The sequence below is a fragment of the Rattus rattus genome, chromosome 1 (assembly GCF_011064425.1).
Source record: "Rattus rattus isolate New Zealand chromosome 1, Rrattus_CSIRO_v1, whole genome shotgun sequence".
Classification (NCBI taxonomy): Eukaryota; Metazoa; Chordata; class Mammalia; order Rodentia; family Muridae; genus Rattus; species Rattus rattus.
In genome coordinates, this window is record NC_046154.1 from 215543420 (window position 1) to 215555611 (window position 12192).

General features: G+C 38.4%; 1 pseudogene; it reads right to left on the reverse strand.

Annotated features, from left to right (window-relative positions):
- Window positions 1-8453: 8453 nt before the first annotated feature.
- Window positions 8454-10430, reverse strand: LOC116886386 (annotated as a pseudogene).
- Between the last annotated feature and the right edge of the window lie 1762 nt (window positions 10431-12192).

Here is a 12192-nt window from a genome sequence, read left to right on the forward strand (position 1 = left end):
CATTGAATATGTAGAATGCTTTTGGCAAAATGGCCATTTTTTACTATATTCATCCTGTTAATCCATGAGCATGGGAGGTCTTTCCATCTTCTGAGCTCTTCTCCAATTCCTTTCTTCAGAGACCTGAAGTTCTTGTCAGACAGATCTTTCACTTGCTTGGTTAGAGTCACACCAAGGTGTTTTATATTATTTGGGACTATTGTGAAGGGTGTCATTTCTCTAGTTTCTTTCTCAGCCTATTTACCCTCTGAGTAGAGGAGGGCTACTGATTTGTTTGAGTTAATTTGTTTGTTTTGTACCCTTTCACTTTGCTAAAGTTGTTTATCGGGCTTAGTAGTTCTCTGGTGGAACTTTTGGGGTCACTTAAGTATACTATTATATCATCTGCAAATAGTGATATTTCTACTTCTTCCTTTCCAGTTTGTATCTCTTTCACCTCTTGTTTTTGTCTGATTGTTCTGGCTAGGATTTTGAGTACTATATTGAATAAGTAGGGAGAGAGTGGGCAGCCTTGTCTAGTTCCTGATTTTAGTGGGATTGATTCAAGTTTCTCTCCATTTAATATAATGTTAGCTACCGGTTTGCTGTATATGTTTAGGTATGGGCCTTGAATTCCTGATCTTTCCAGGCGTTTTATTGTGAAGGGGTGTTAAATTTTGTCACATGCTTTTTCTGTAGCTAATCATGTGGGTTTTTTTCTTTGAGTTTTTTTTATATAGTGTATTACGTTGATTGATTTCTGTATATTGAACCATCCCTGCATCCCTGGGATGAAGCCTACTTGATCATGATGGATGATCGCTTTGATGTGTTCTTGGATTTGGTTTGTGAGAATTTTATTGAGTATTTTTGCATCAATATTCATAAGGAAAATTGGTCCAAATTTCTCTTTTTTGTTGGGTCTTTGTGTGGTCTAGGTATAAGCATAATTATGGCTTCATAGAAGGAAGTGAGTAATAGTCCTTCCAATTCTATTTTGTGGAATAGGTTGAACAGTATTGGTATGAGGTCCTCTATGAAGGTCTGATAGAATTGTGCACAAAACCATCTGGTCCTGGGCTCTTTTTGGTTGGGAGACTTTTTTTTTCTTTTCTATTTTTTGGAGCTGGGACCAAACCCAGGGCCTTGCGCTTGCTAGGCAAGCGCTCTACCACTGAGCTAAATCCCCAACCCCGGTTGGGAGACTTTTAATGACTGCTTCTATTTCTTTAGGAGTTATGGGGTTGTTTAGATGGCTTATCTGTTCCTGATTTAACTTTGGTACCTGTATTTGTCTAGAAAATTGTCCATTTCCTCCAGATTTCCAGTTTTGTTGAATATAGGATTTTGTAGTAGGATCTGATGATTTTTTTGAATTTCATCAGATTCTGTGGTTATGTCTCCCTTTACATTTCTGATTTTGTTAATTTGGATACTGTCTCTGTAACCTCTCATTAGTCTGCTTTAGGGTTTATCTATCTTGTTGATTTTCTCGAAGAACCATCTCCTGGTTTTGTTATTTGTATAGTCCTTTTTGTTTCTATTTGGTTGATTTCAACCCTGAGTTTGATTATTTCCTGCCTTCTAGTCATCTTGGGTGTATTTGCTTCGTTTCGTTCTAGAGCTTGTAGGTGTGCTGTCAAGTTGCTGATGTATGCTCTCTCTGTTTTTTCTGTTTTTTTTTTTTTTTTTTTGTAGTCACTCAGAGCTATGAGTTTTCCTCTTTGCACAGCTTTCATTGTGTCCCATAAGGTTGGGTATGTTTTGCCTTCATTTTCATTAAATTCTAAAAGTCTTTAATTTCTTTCTTTATTTCTTCTTTGACCAAGTTATCATTGAGTAGAGTGTTGTTTTGCTTTCATGTATATGTGGTCTTTCTGTCGTTTTTGTTGTTATTGAAGACCAGCCTTAGTCCGTGGTGATCTGATGGGATTATTTCAATCTTCTTGTGTCTGTTGAAGCCTGTTTTGTGACTGATTATATGGTCAGGTCCATGGCATTTCACTGCCATCCAGCCCTCCATGGCCACAGAATATGAACACAGTACAGACCTGTATATGGCAAAAAGATCAGTGCTCACAAAGCAATAATTCTCAAAAATTGAAAAAGAAAGTAGAAACGACTAACACTAAAAATTTTCTTTTTCACCAGCTGGGATTGGTTATGCAGCACCCCAGAGGCAGAGGCAGGAAGTGACCTTATTTCTAAAGCAAACAATGATATGCACAGTCATCTCTGAGGGACTACTAATGATACTGCTTTATGTAGCAATTTAGAATTATAAAATCTATTGAGGAAAAAAGAGGGGCCAGGCTGAAATCATACAAATTGGTGATAAATTTACCACATTTAATCTGGTATGCCTACATGTGTAATTCTAAAACTCAGGACGATCTGGCCCCTGAGACTTCAAAGGCAATCTATGCTCTGAGTGAAACACTGATGAAAGGAAGTTTGAAATATAAAATAAAAATTATACATATTAAGATTTAACTTTTAGCCAGGTGTTGTGGAGCACATCTTTAATCCCAGTACTCAATAGACAGAGACAGACAGATGTCAGTAAATTCAAGGCCAGCCTGGTCTACAGAGTGAGATCAGGATATCCATACAGTAAAAACCTACCTCAACAATTAAAAATTACAAATTAATCCATCCACATCTATCCATCTGTCTGTCTGTCTGTCTGTCTGTCTGTCTGTCTATCTGTCTATTTTTGAAATACAGTCTCACTATGTATCTCTGGATGGCCTGGAATGCATTATATAGGCCAGGTTGCCCATAAAGTTATATACATGATGCACCTCCTTCTCCCTCCTGAGTGCTGGAGTAAGGGTGTGTGACACCACAACCTGCAAACTATTGTTTTGGGAAGATAGGGTCTCACATACAGTAATGTTTTTGTGATGTGAAGACTATATAAGTTAGTATATAATGGCGAGTTTCACTTGTGTGAATTGTACCTCATCAAGGTAAAATCTCTACAATAAATCTCTAGGTTTATTCTTTTATTTCACTGAAAATCTTTATTTATAAATGCCCAGAAAAGAATAAATTTAAGATTCCAATTCCTGTGCCAGCAAAACTGTTTAAAGATGCTCGTCGCCAAGCTTAATGATCTGAATTCAATTCTTGTAATCCATAGGGTAGTAACTCTTACACACTGACTTCTGACATCTATATGTGCACTGATGCATATAGAGCCACTTCCCACTCTGCTGCATGTTGTCACACACATGCACACACTCACACACACATTTATATAAAATGTAAAAACATCAAGCTCCTATGCCTGTATTCTGTATTAATAATTCTTTAACTCCTGTCAGTGCACATAATCTTGCGAAACCAACCCCAATGCACCAGGATGATATCAATTCTGAGCTCACTGTTTAGAAAGAGTTGACTCTCCATTGTATTCACTTGTTCATTGATTGTTACAGAGAAGATCAGTGTAGTCTAAACTGGCCTGGATTTCCAACATATTCCTCACTGGACTGAACATCATGGAACCCTTATCTCAGTAATCTAAGTGAGAGTGCAGGCATGAGCCAAGATGCCAAGTTTCCATCTCTAGAAAGAGACAGCCTGAGGGAGAACAACTTGTAGATTTCTATCATTTGTGTATTTCCTAAAAAGACCCCACAATGCCAATGACAAATTTGTCATAAAGGGGAAAAACATGAACCCCTTCTGGATGAACTGTGGTCTTTAACATTGTGTGAAGAATGGAGGGATATAAAAAGAGGGACATCAATCTAACATTTGGAAGAAGCCAGGCTGGGGCCAAGGCTCAACAGTAGACTCCTGGCCTAGGATGCACAGGGCTCTAGGTTCTGATGGACCAGCCTGACTCCATTTTAAGGATAGAAGCCACTTTGTTTTGAGCTTATAATAAGTTCATTTCTGTTTGCTGCAATGTTCACTCTGCTTTAACCTGTTTCTGGAACTTGGCATGCTCACCACTGTATGGAGTTTGACTCACACATTGAATATCCTCTGATAAGATGTTCTTCCACATCATTTTGAAATAGCCAGCCAAGTTCCTATGTACTAAAATTCCTCTGAAAATACACCAAACATTGAAAACCACCACCCTCTTCTGTGTTTGATTGCTGCAGACCACCCAGGGGAGTGTGTCAGCAGAGGGACCAAGGCTTGGATTTCAGATAGAGAACTGATTCAGCATGACAGACACAAACTCGAGGTGTGTGCTGCTGTAAAAATCTTTACTTCTTGGCACAGATTTAAGCAGTTAGAACAGGTACATCATAATTGGCAGTCATCCAGCTATTATTCATTACCCCACCAAATGTCCCTTGCAAAGAGGAAAGCTGAACATACTGTCCAGGAAACAGTTCTCAGCTGCAAACAATAGTTTAAAAAACTGCAATTATACTGCCAGACTTGTCGGCACCAGGTATGCATTCATCATTTACCTTTGTTTTAAAGTTTAAACTCTATATTTATAGCCCCTCAGAATAATAAGGAAACTTTTGTAACCATTCTATAATTTATTTCACTTCTTGCTCAATGTTAGCTTCTCTTTTCCTTCTAGTTAACTCTTGATAACTTTGTTCAACTTGTTGGGACTTATCCATGATCTTTCTAAAAGAGTCACTACTATTCTGAATCATGCTAAACAAAACTTTCCCAAAAGGGGGGAAGGGCTTTTCTGGAACAGTCATGTTCTGAGTAGCTGCAATGAATTTCTCTCCTATTTGCTGGGAACTAATGGGTGCAGCAGTTGTGTTCATCACAGCCGTTGAGTTAATCAGGATCATGATGGTATGAGATGTTTCAATCTCTGAACTTTCAGTTCCTGAGACATCTAAAGGTCCATGACCATCTTCCTACACTGCTATATTCTTAAAATCAGAAATTGTTGACTTAAAGGCTTCAAGTTGCTAAGATCACCAAGGCTAGAACACAGAAGGCACCTCCACCTTCTAAGCATAGACCGTAGTCATCATCTTTTTGTAGTGAGACTGCCAGGACCTCCAGGAGGCCAAGCCGTTCCAGGCAGAGGCCTCTGTTCCGGATAGAAATGAAGCACAAGAGCTTCATGTCACACAGACTCCACTGGAGTGGGGGTGGCATTTGATGCTATTTTCTTAAACCCAGCATTATAGAAATTGCCCTAATAGAAAATGCAGCTTACTTAATTAGACCAAAGAATTTGGAATTCAGTGGAATTAACAGTTCCATCCTCAGCTTGGCATAAACCAGGCATGGCAGCTCATGACTATCATCCCAGCACAGAGGAAGCAGTGGTGGGTGACTCTGGAATTCAAAGTAATCTTCAGCTACATTAGTGAGTTGCAGGCCAACCTGGTGTTGGTCCACAGATCTATCTACAGAGACCTTTGGTCTGGCCCAGGAGGAGGGTTCAGGTGAAAGGGAAAAGGCATGAGCAGGGAGGGGGAATGGCTTCCACCACCTCCACTGCCACTGCTGCTCTGAGACTGCAAATGGCTGGTGAGTGAAACACAGGGGAGTTTCTGGTGGTGAAAGCTTTGGGAGAGCGTTCTCTTCCCAGGCAGTTACAGCTCTTGTGACAGATGCTTCAGATGATGAAGTATTTCTCACACACCTGTATTCCTTCTGGATTCTAGATTGTAAAGTTAGCTCTTTCATAAGCTTTCCAAAGTCATCAGGAACCAGTCAGAATTTAAAGTTAGGTTGATGAAACAGTTCCATAACCTGTGTTTCAGGGAGATTTCAGACACTGAAGGATCCGTATCTAAAAGGAACTACAGTAAGAAAGTTGTCACCTGAACAGTATTCCTCTCTCCCCACCCCTCTCTCTCACTCCCTCACTCCCTCTCTCCCTTCCCCTCTCTTTCCCTCCCTCCTCCCACATCCTTAACCAATTTTAAGGTTTAATTATCCAGTTTTGATTCATTCAAAAATTTGTTATTGCTTCCTTATGATTAATATCCATTTTATGTTCTTTAAGTATTTTGAAAATAGTCCAAATTAATGGTCCAGGACCCAAAACTGAACAGGAATCTTCTCCCCTAGCTCCTCAATGTTCTTTCAGACTGTATCCCATATTTCTTCATCTAAAGTCCTTCTCATGAAAACTAGGGATTAAAATCATAAATGACTTGCAAGAACTCTAATAGAACTCATCTTAATGTACACACTGCTTCTTTATTTCAAAACTAATGCACGAGCATGAAAAGAGGCAAAGCCTTCCCAGGCTTCTCCCCATCACTCTATCACCTCCCTCACGGCTAACATTTGGTCCCAGTTCAGCTCTTCTCAGTGGTCTAGATGTGGGGTAACCTGGAGGAACTGAGCCAATAGGAGAGCTATACTGAAGTCTCATGCAACAACCAATTTCATACAGACTCAAAGGAATTTATACTATGAAGATTAAGAAATGTCGTCCAAGTAAAGTTCTCATGAACAAAGCTGTGTATAATGAAGAAAACAAACACGTGACAAACATGTTTTCCTAAAGAAGCGTATAAAGCCTCCTATAAACTTGTAAATGAATAACTACAAGCAGTAAGGAGTAATCTCACTCTATCTGCTACATCTCAATGGAGCATGAACACATTCCAAGAACAAAGCTGTGATTTGAAGAAACTATGGTCCTAAGAATCTTCTCTTGTTTTCTAAGCGTGTTTTCACAAGCACTCAGAATTCTCATGTAACTCCAATCCAGGACTGTTTCTCAATAATACACATAAATTATTTTAATTTTCTAAAAAATATATCATATATTAACATATATAAAAATAAGATATATATAAAAACATATATAAAATATAATGTTTTTACATTTGTATATAAATGTTTTAAAGTGTGGAGTCGTGTGTGTGTGTGTGTGTGTGTGTGTGTGTGTATGTGTGTGTCTTTACAACCTTCTGCCCAAGAAAGCCAGAAGAATATATCAGAACTATGTCAGGAATTAGAGGTAGTTCTGACCTATCTGATGTGGCTACTAGGAAGTACTACTGTGTCAGCATTCCAGACCACAAGTATGCAACTATAATGCAGAAAATGAAGAGACCCCATCATTCCCTTGGTCTTCTATCAGGGTCCCTGATAAATGACCACTGAAGAACTGAATGGATACCTATCCTTCTGTGAATAGACCCTGATATTGATTTTCAGTGTCGTTTTTTAGCAATTCTTTCAATGAGAGTGAAGACAACAAAAGATTTAGTTGAGCAGAGATGAGTTCAGATTATACTATGAAAAGATCCATGAAGGGATGTGGTTGTTTGGTTTTAAAGAGATACATATATATATCTATATATATATGTGTGTGTGTGTGTCTGTATATACATATATACATATATACATACATACATACACACACATATACATGTATATATATATGGAGACAGGGTCTCTATATATAACCATGCCATCCTGGAACTCACTTGTAGTCTAGCCTGGCTCAGGGAAACCCATCTGCCTCTATCTCCCAAGTGCAAGTACCTCTACACCCGACTGAGGCGTTTTGACAATGACCTATCTGTGAGTCACAGACTGAAAGGATTACGTAAGATTTATGCACAAACCTTCATTCTCTGATGACTGAAGCACCCCTTGGAATACAACATTGTATAAATTACAACTGGTAAATCATTTATGTTCTCAATGCTGTGGTTATTTTGTTTTCTTAATTTCATGTTCAATATCTTTTACCTGGGTGCATACACCTGTGCTAGCATGTGCACGTGTCAGCCAGAAGCCAACTTACACATGTCTATTCCTGTTTCCTCTGTGTATGTCTGACCCACGCAGTCAAGTTCTGCAGCAAGTATCCTCAACTGTTGAGTGAACTCACTGGTCCTTTTTTAAGTTTCAAAAATATTTATGTATGTGATGCTGTGTAGGTATGCATAAGACATAAATAGCACTTTTAGTAATCAGAAAAAATTTGCATAAATAATGTTTGTCTCTCACAGAATAAACAGATCATCGGCCTTAGCTACAACCTCCTTAACCCAGAGAAAATAATCTGCCATTCATTTGTGTTTCTTAGAAAGTGTTAAGAACAAATATTTAGTCTTCAGAATAAACTAATATAACCCGTAAAATGGATGGCAGATGATAACTGTCATTTGCAAATTGGTTCTTTTATTCAAAGTATTGTGCTGTTCTATTCTTGGTTGACAATTTATTTATAATAAGAAAAAAGACAATTCTTTTAGGATGAAATAGTTCTGCTAATCTCCTATAAACACCAGAAGATGGCTCAGTGGAAAAACTGTGCTTAGTGTACAAGGCTTTAGTGCACTTATTAGATTGGTTATTTCCAGTAGGAATGTTTTCATGACGTTGAAGAAGACTATGACATGTAGGGTTATTATGACATTGATTATGTCTTGGGTTTTTCTCAAATATTCAGTCTGCGATGTGTTTCAAGATTATACTGATGAGCCAAACTTTCATTGCATCAATTGCATCTATAGGATGCTGTCCAGTGTGAGATTTTTTTGTGATTTACCACACTGAGTACATTCTTATGGTTTCACTCCAGTATGAACTCTTCTGTGTATTTGAAGATAACTGCAGCTTGTAAAGGCTTTACCACACTGATTACATCCATAAGGTTTTTTCTCCAGTGTGAATTATTTCATGCCTATGAAGATCTCGGTTATATGTAAAGGCTTTACCACATTGATTACATCCATAGGGTTTCTCTCCAGTATGAAGTCTTTTATGTATTTGAAGGTAACTGTGACTTACAAAGGCTTTACCACATTGATTACATTTATTTGTGTACTTTTGTGTACCTTTTGTGTACTTGGAGATAACTGTGACTTACAAAGGCTTTACCACAAAGATTACATCCATAGGGTTTCTCTCCAGTATGAACTCTTTTGTGTACTTAAAGATAACTGTGACTTGAAAAGGCTTTACCACAGTGATTACATTCACAAGGTTTCTCTCCAGTGTGACGTCTTTCATGTATTTTAAGACTGCTACTACATACAAAGGTCTTACCACATTGCTTACATCTATACGGTTTCTCTCCAGTGTGAGTTCTTTCATGTATTTGAAGATCACGCTTTAAGACAAAGGCCTTACCACATTGCTGACATTCATGAGGTTTTTCTCCAGTATGAATTCTTTCGTGTACTTGAAGATTACTGCGACGGGCAAAGATCTTACCACATTGGTTGCATTCATAAAGTCTTTCCAGTATGATGTTTTTCATGATTCTGAAGACTAGCACAACTTGCAAAGGCTTCACCACAATGACTACATTCATAGGGATTCTCTCCAGTGTGAACTCTTTTGGTGTATTTGAAGATAACTGCGACTTGCAAAAGCTTTACCACACTGAGTACATTTATAAAGTTTCTCTCCAGTGTGACTTCATTCATGTATTTGAAGACTACTACTATATGCAAAAGCTTTACCACATTGATTACATCCATAGGGTTTCTCTGCAGTGTGATGTTTTTCATGATTTTGAAGATTAGCATGACTTGTAAAGGCTTTACCACACTGATCACATTTATATGGTTTCTTACCAGTGTGAGTTCTTTTGTGTATTTGAAGATAACTGAGGAGTGTAAAGGCCTTACCACACTGACTACATTCATATGGCTTCTCAATAGTGTGAGTTCCTTCATGCCTCTGAAGAACACTCTGACTTATGAAGGCTTTACCACATTGTGTACATAAAAAGAGCTTCTCTCCAGTATGATGTTTTTGATGACTTCGAAGACAAGCACGACCTGCAAAGGCTTTGCTGCATTGGTGACACTCATAGGGTTTCTATCCAATGTGAGTTTTTTCATGTGCTTTAAGAGCTCTGCTGTATGCAAAGACTCTATCACATTCATTACATTCATAGGGTTCTTCTCCAGTGTGAATTATTTCATGTATTTGAATATTATTGTGAGTAGCAAACGTTTTACCACATTCACTGCAGCAATACGGTTTCTCCCCTGTGTGAGTTCTTTGGTGTACTTCAAGATTACCTTTACTTGCAAAGGCTTTGCCACATTCACTGCAATCATAAGGTTTCTCTCCAGTATGAGTTCTTTGGTGTATTTGAAGATGACTGCGAGTTGAAAAGGCTTTACCACATTCATTACAGACATAGGGTCTCTCTCCTGTATGAGTTCTTTCATGTACTTGAAGGGAACTGTGACTTGGAAAAGTTTTACCACATTGATTACATTCACAGAGTTTTTTCCTAGGATGACTTCTATCATGTTGTTGAAGACTACCAAAAGTTGGAAAGGGTTTAGTGCACAGATTACACTCACAGAGTTTCCCTTCAGTGTGGAATCTTTCATCTGTTTGAAGAACACTGTTACTTGCAAAGGTACATTGCTTCTTTCCACATCCCTTACACTCACAAGGCTGGGTTCAGAGTGACAAATGTTACACCTATTAAAGGAGAAATAAAAAATAAAAGGATTGTACACTGCAGTCATATCTGTGAAATTTTTCTCCCGCACAGACATGTGGTATAGTGATTAAGGCTTCTCCATGACAACAACCTTCTTGTTTCCCATAAACTGTTCCCGTCACTAAACTTTGGAAAGTCACGGAAAGTACAGCATGACACTAGCTTTACTATGTACTGTTTGCTTATAAAAGGTATTGGACACTCACTGGACCCCTAATCAATGTGCATGCTTTTAAGGATACTTGAATGGGATGAAACTAAATAGATTGACAGTTCTGCAACATGGCTATCATGGGGCTATGACTAAAAGAGTGTAATGGGCTAAGTTTTTGTTTGGTTGTCTTTTTTCTTAGAAGAATCCCTTACAAACATAGCTCAACTCTCTGAAATGAACGGGCACGGTCTTCTGAGAGTTGAGTGCTCATCAGTGTACTTAAACCTGTGCTTATTTCCACTGTTGATTTTCTTCAAAACTTCGGGGCACATTAAATTTTCTTCAGTGATGCATTTATATCAGCTTCCACATGAAAATTACCTTCTATATCTTCGAGAACTTTGATAACGTTCTTCAATATTGTGGTCTTCCCATTTGTAGCCTAATATATAGTACCAGAAAATTTATAATATATTATTTGATACTGTGCAAATTTTAACTTAATATCTCTGGTGAATCTGAGAACCATGTCTGATTATTTACTACATTCTTCCTCTTTGACAATAGAGATTACAAAAGTGTACAAATAACCAAGAAAGGCTAGACCCCTTGTTGAGAAAGTGAAGGAAAACTCACATTCTTAACTATAACAGTGAGGTAAGAATCTTGGTAGAGACACTTCTGAGAAGGATTCAGCAAAGCCCACTCTTCTGGAGAGTTCACATGCAAATCCTCATAGGTCACTCCATCCTAAAATAGTCCATACATACATCAATGAAAATGGTGAGAATGCCTGCACTGAAAATGCACATTTCACTGAGACGATATTTACATAATTCTGGGTGCTCCACACATCTATTCCATATCACAGACATTCAAAAGCAGTCTCCAAGTGTTTTAAGAAGGAAACAGAAAAGGATGATCACACATCTCACTTATGGGCCCACTGAATTCCATGGGACAGTGCAAGAGTTATGACTACTAACACATAATACCAAGAGACACTCAAGCAGATCAATGAAGAATAGATTTCTGGGGACTAAGCAATCTGCTCTTACTAATGAGCTATGACTGCAGGAGGCTGCAGATACAAGTGAAGCTGGGTGTTACTGCCTCATACAATGCTTGTACCCCAACTGGAAGCCTCCCCGCCTGTTTTTCCCTAAGACCGTTCTGATTGCTCTGTTCCACCTGTGATGTCCATTCTTGTGTCTGCCCAACCATACCTAAGAGCCTGCACTTTTTTTTTCATGTTTGAGTTCTTTTGAAATATACAAGCCATGGAAAAGGAATATTCTGGCATTGTTTCCTTTTCGATATTTTTAGCTGTTTTCTGTATGGTGGATCCTATACTCTCTGAAATATGAGTGAGCATTTAAACAAACATTGCATATTTAGCAAAGTGAATAGAAATGAAACTCAAGATGGATGATCAAAATGTGAATGCAGATCGCTCCTGAGAGACACAGCCAGAATACAGCAAATACAGAGGCGTATGCCAGCAGCAAACCACTGAACTGAGAACAGGACCCCTGTTGAAGGAATAAGAGAAAGAACTGGAAGAGCTTGAAGGAGCTCGAGACCCCATATGTACAGCAATGCCAACCAACCAGAGCTTCCAGGGACTAAGCCACTACCTAAAGACTATACATGGACTGACCCT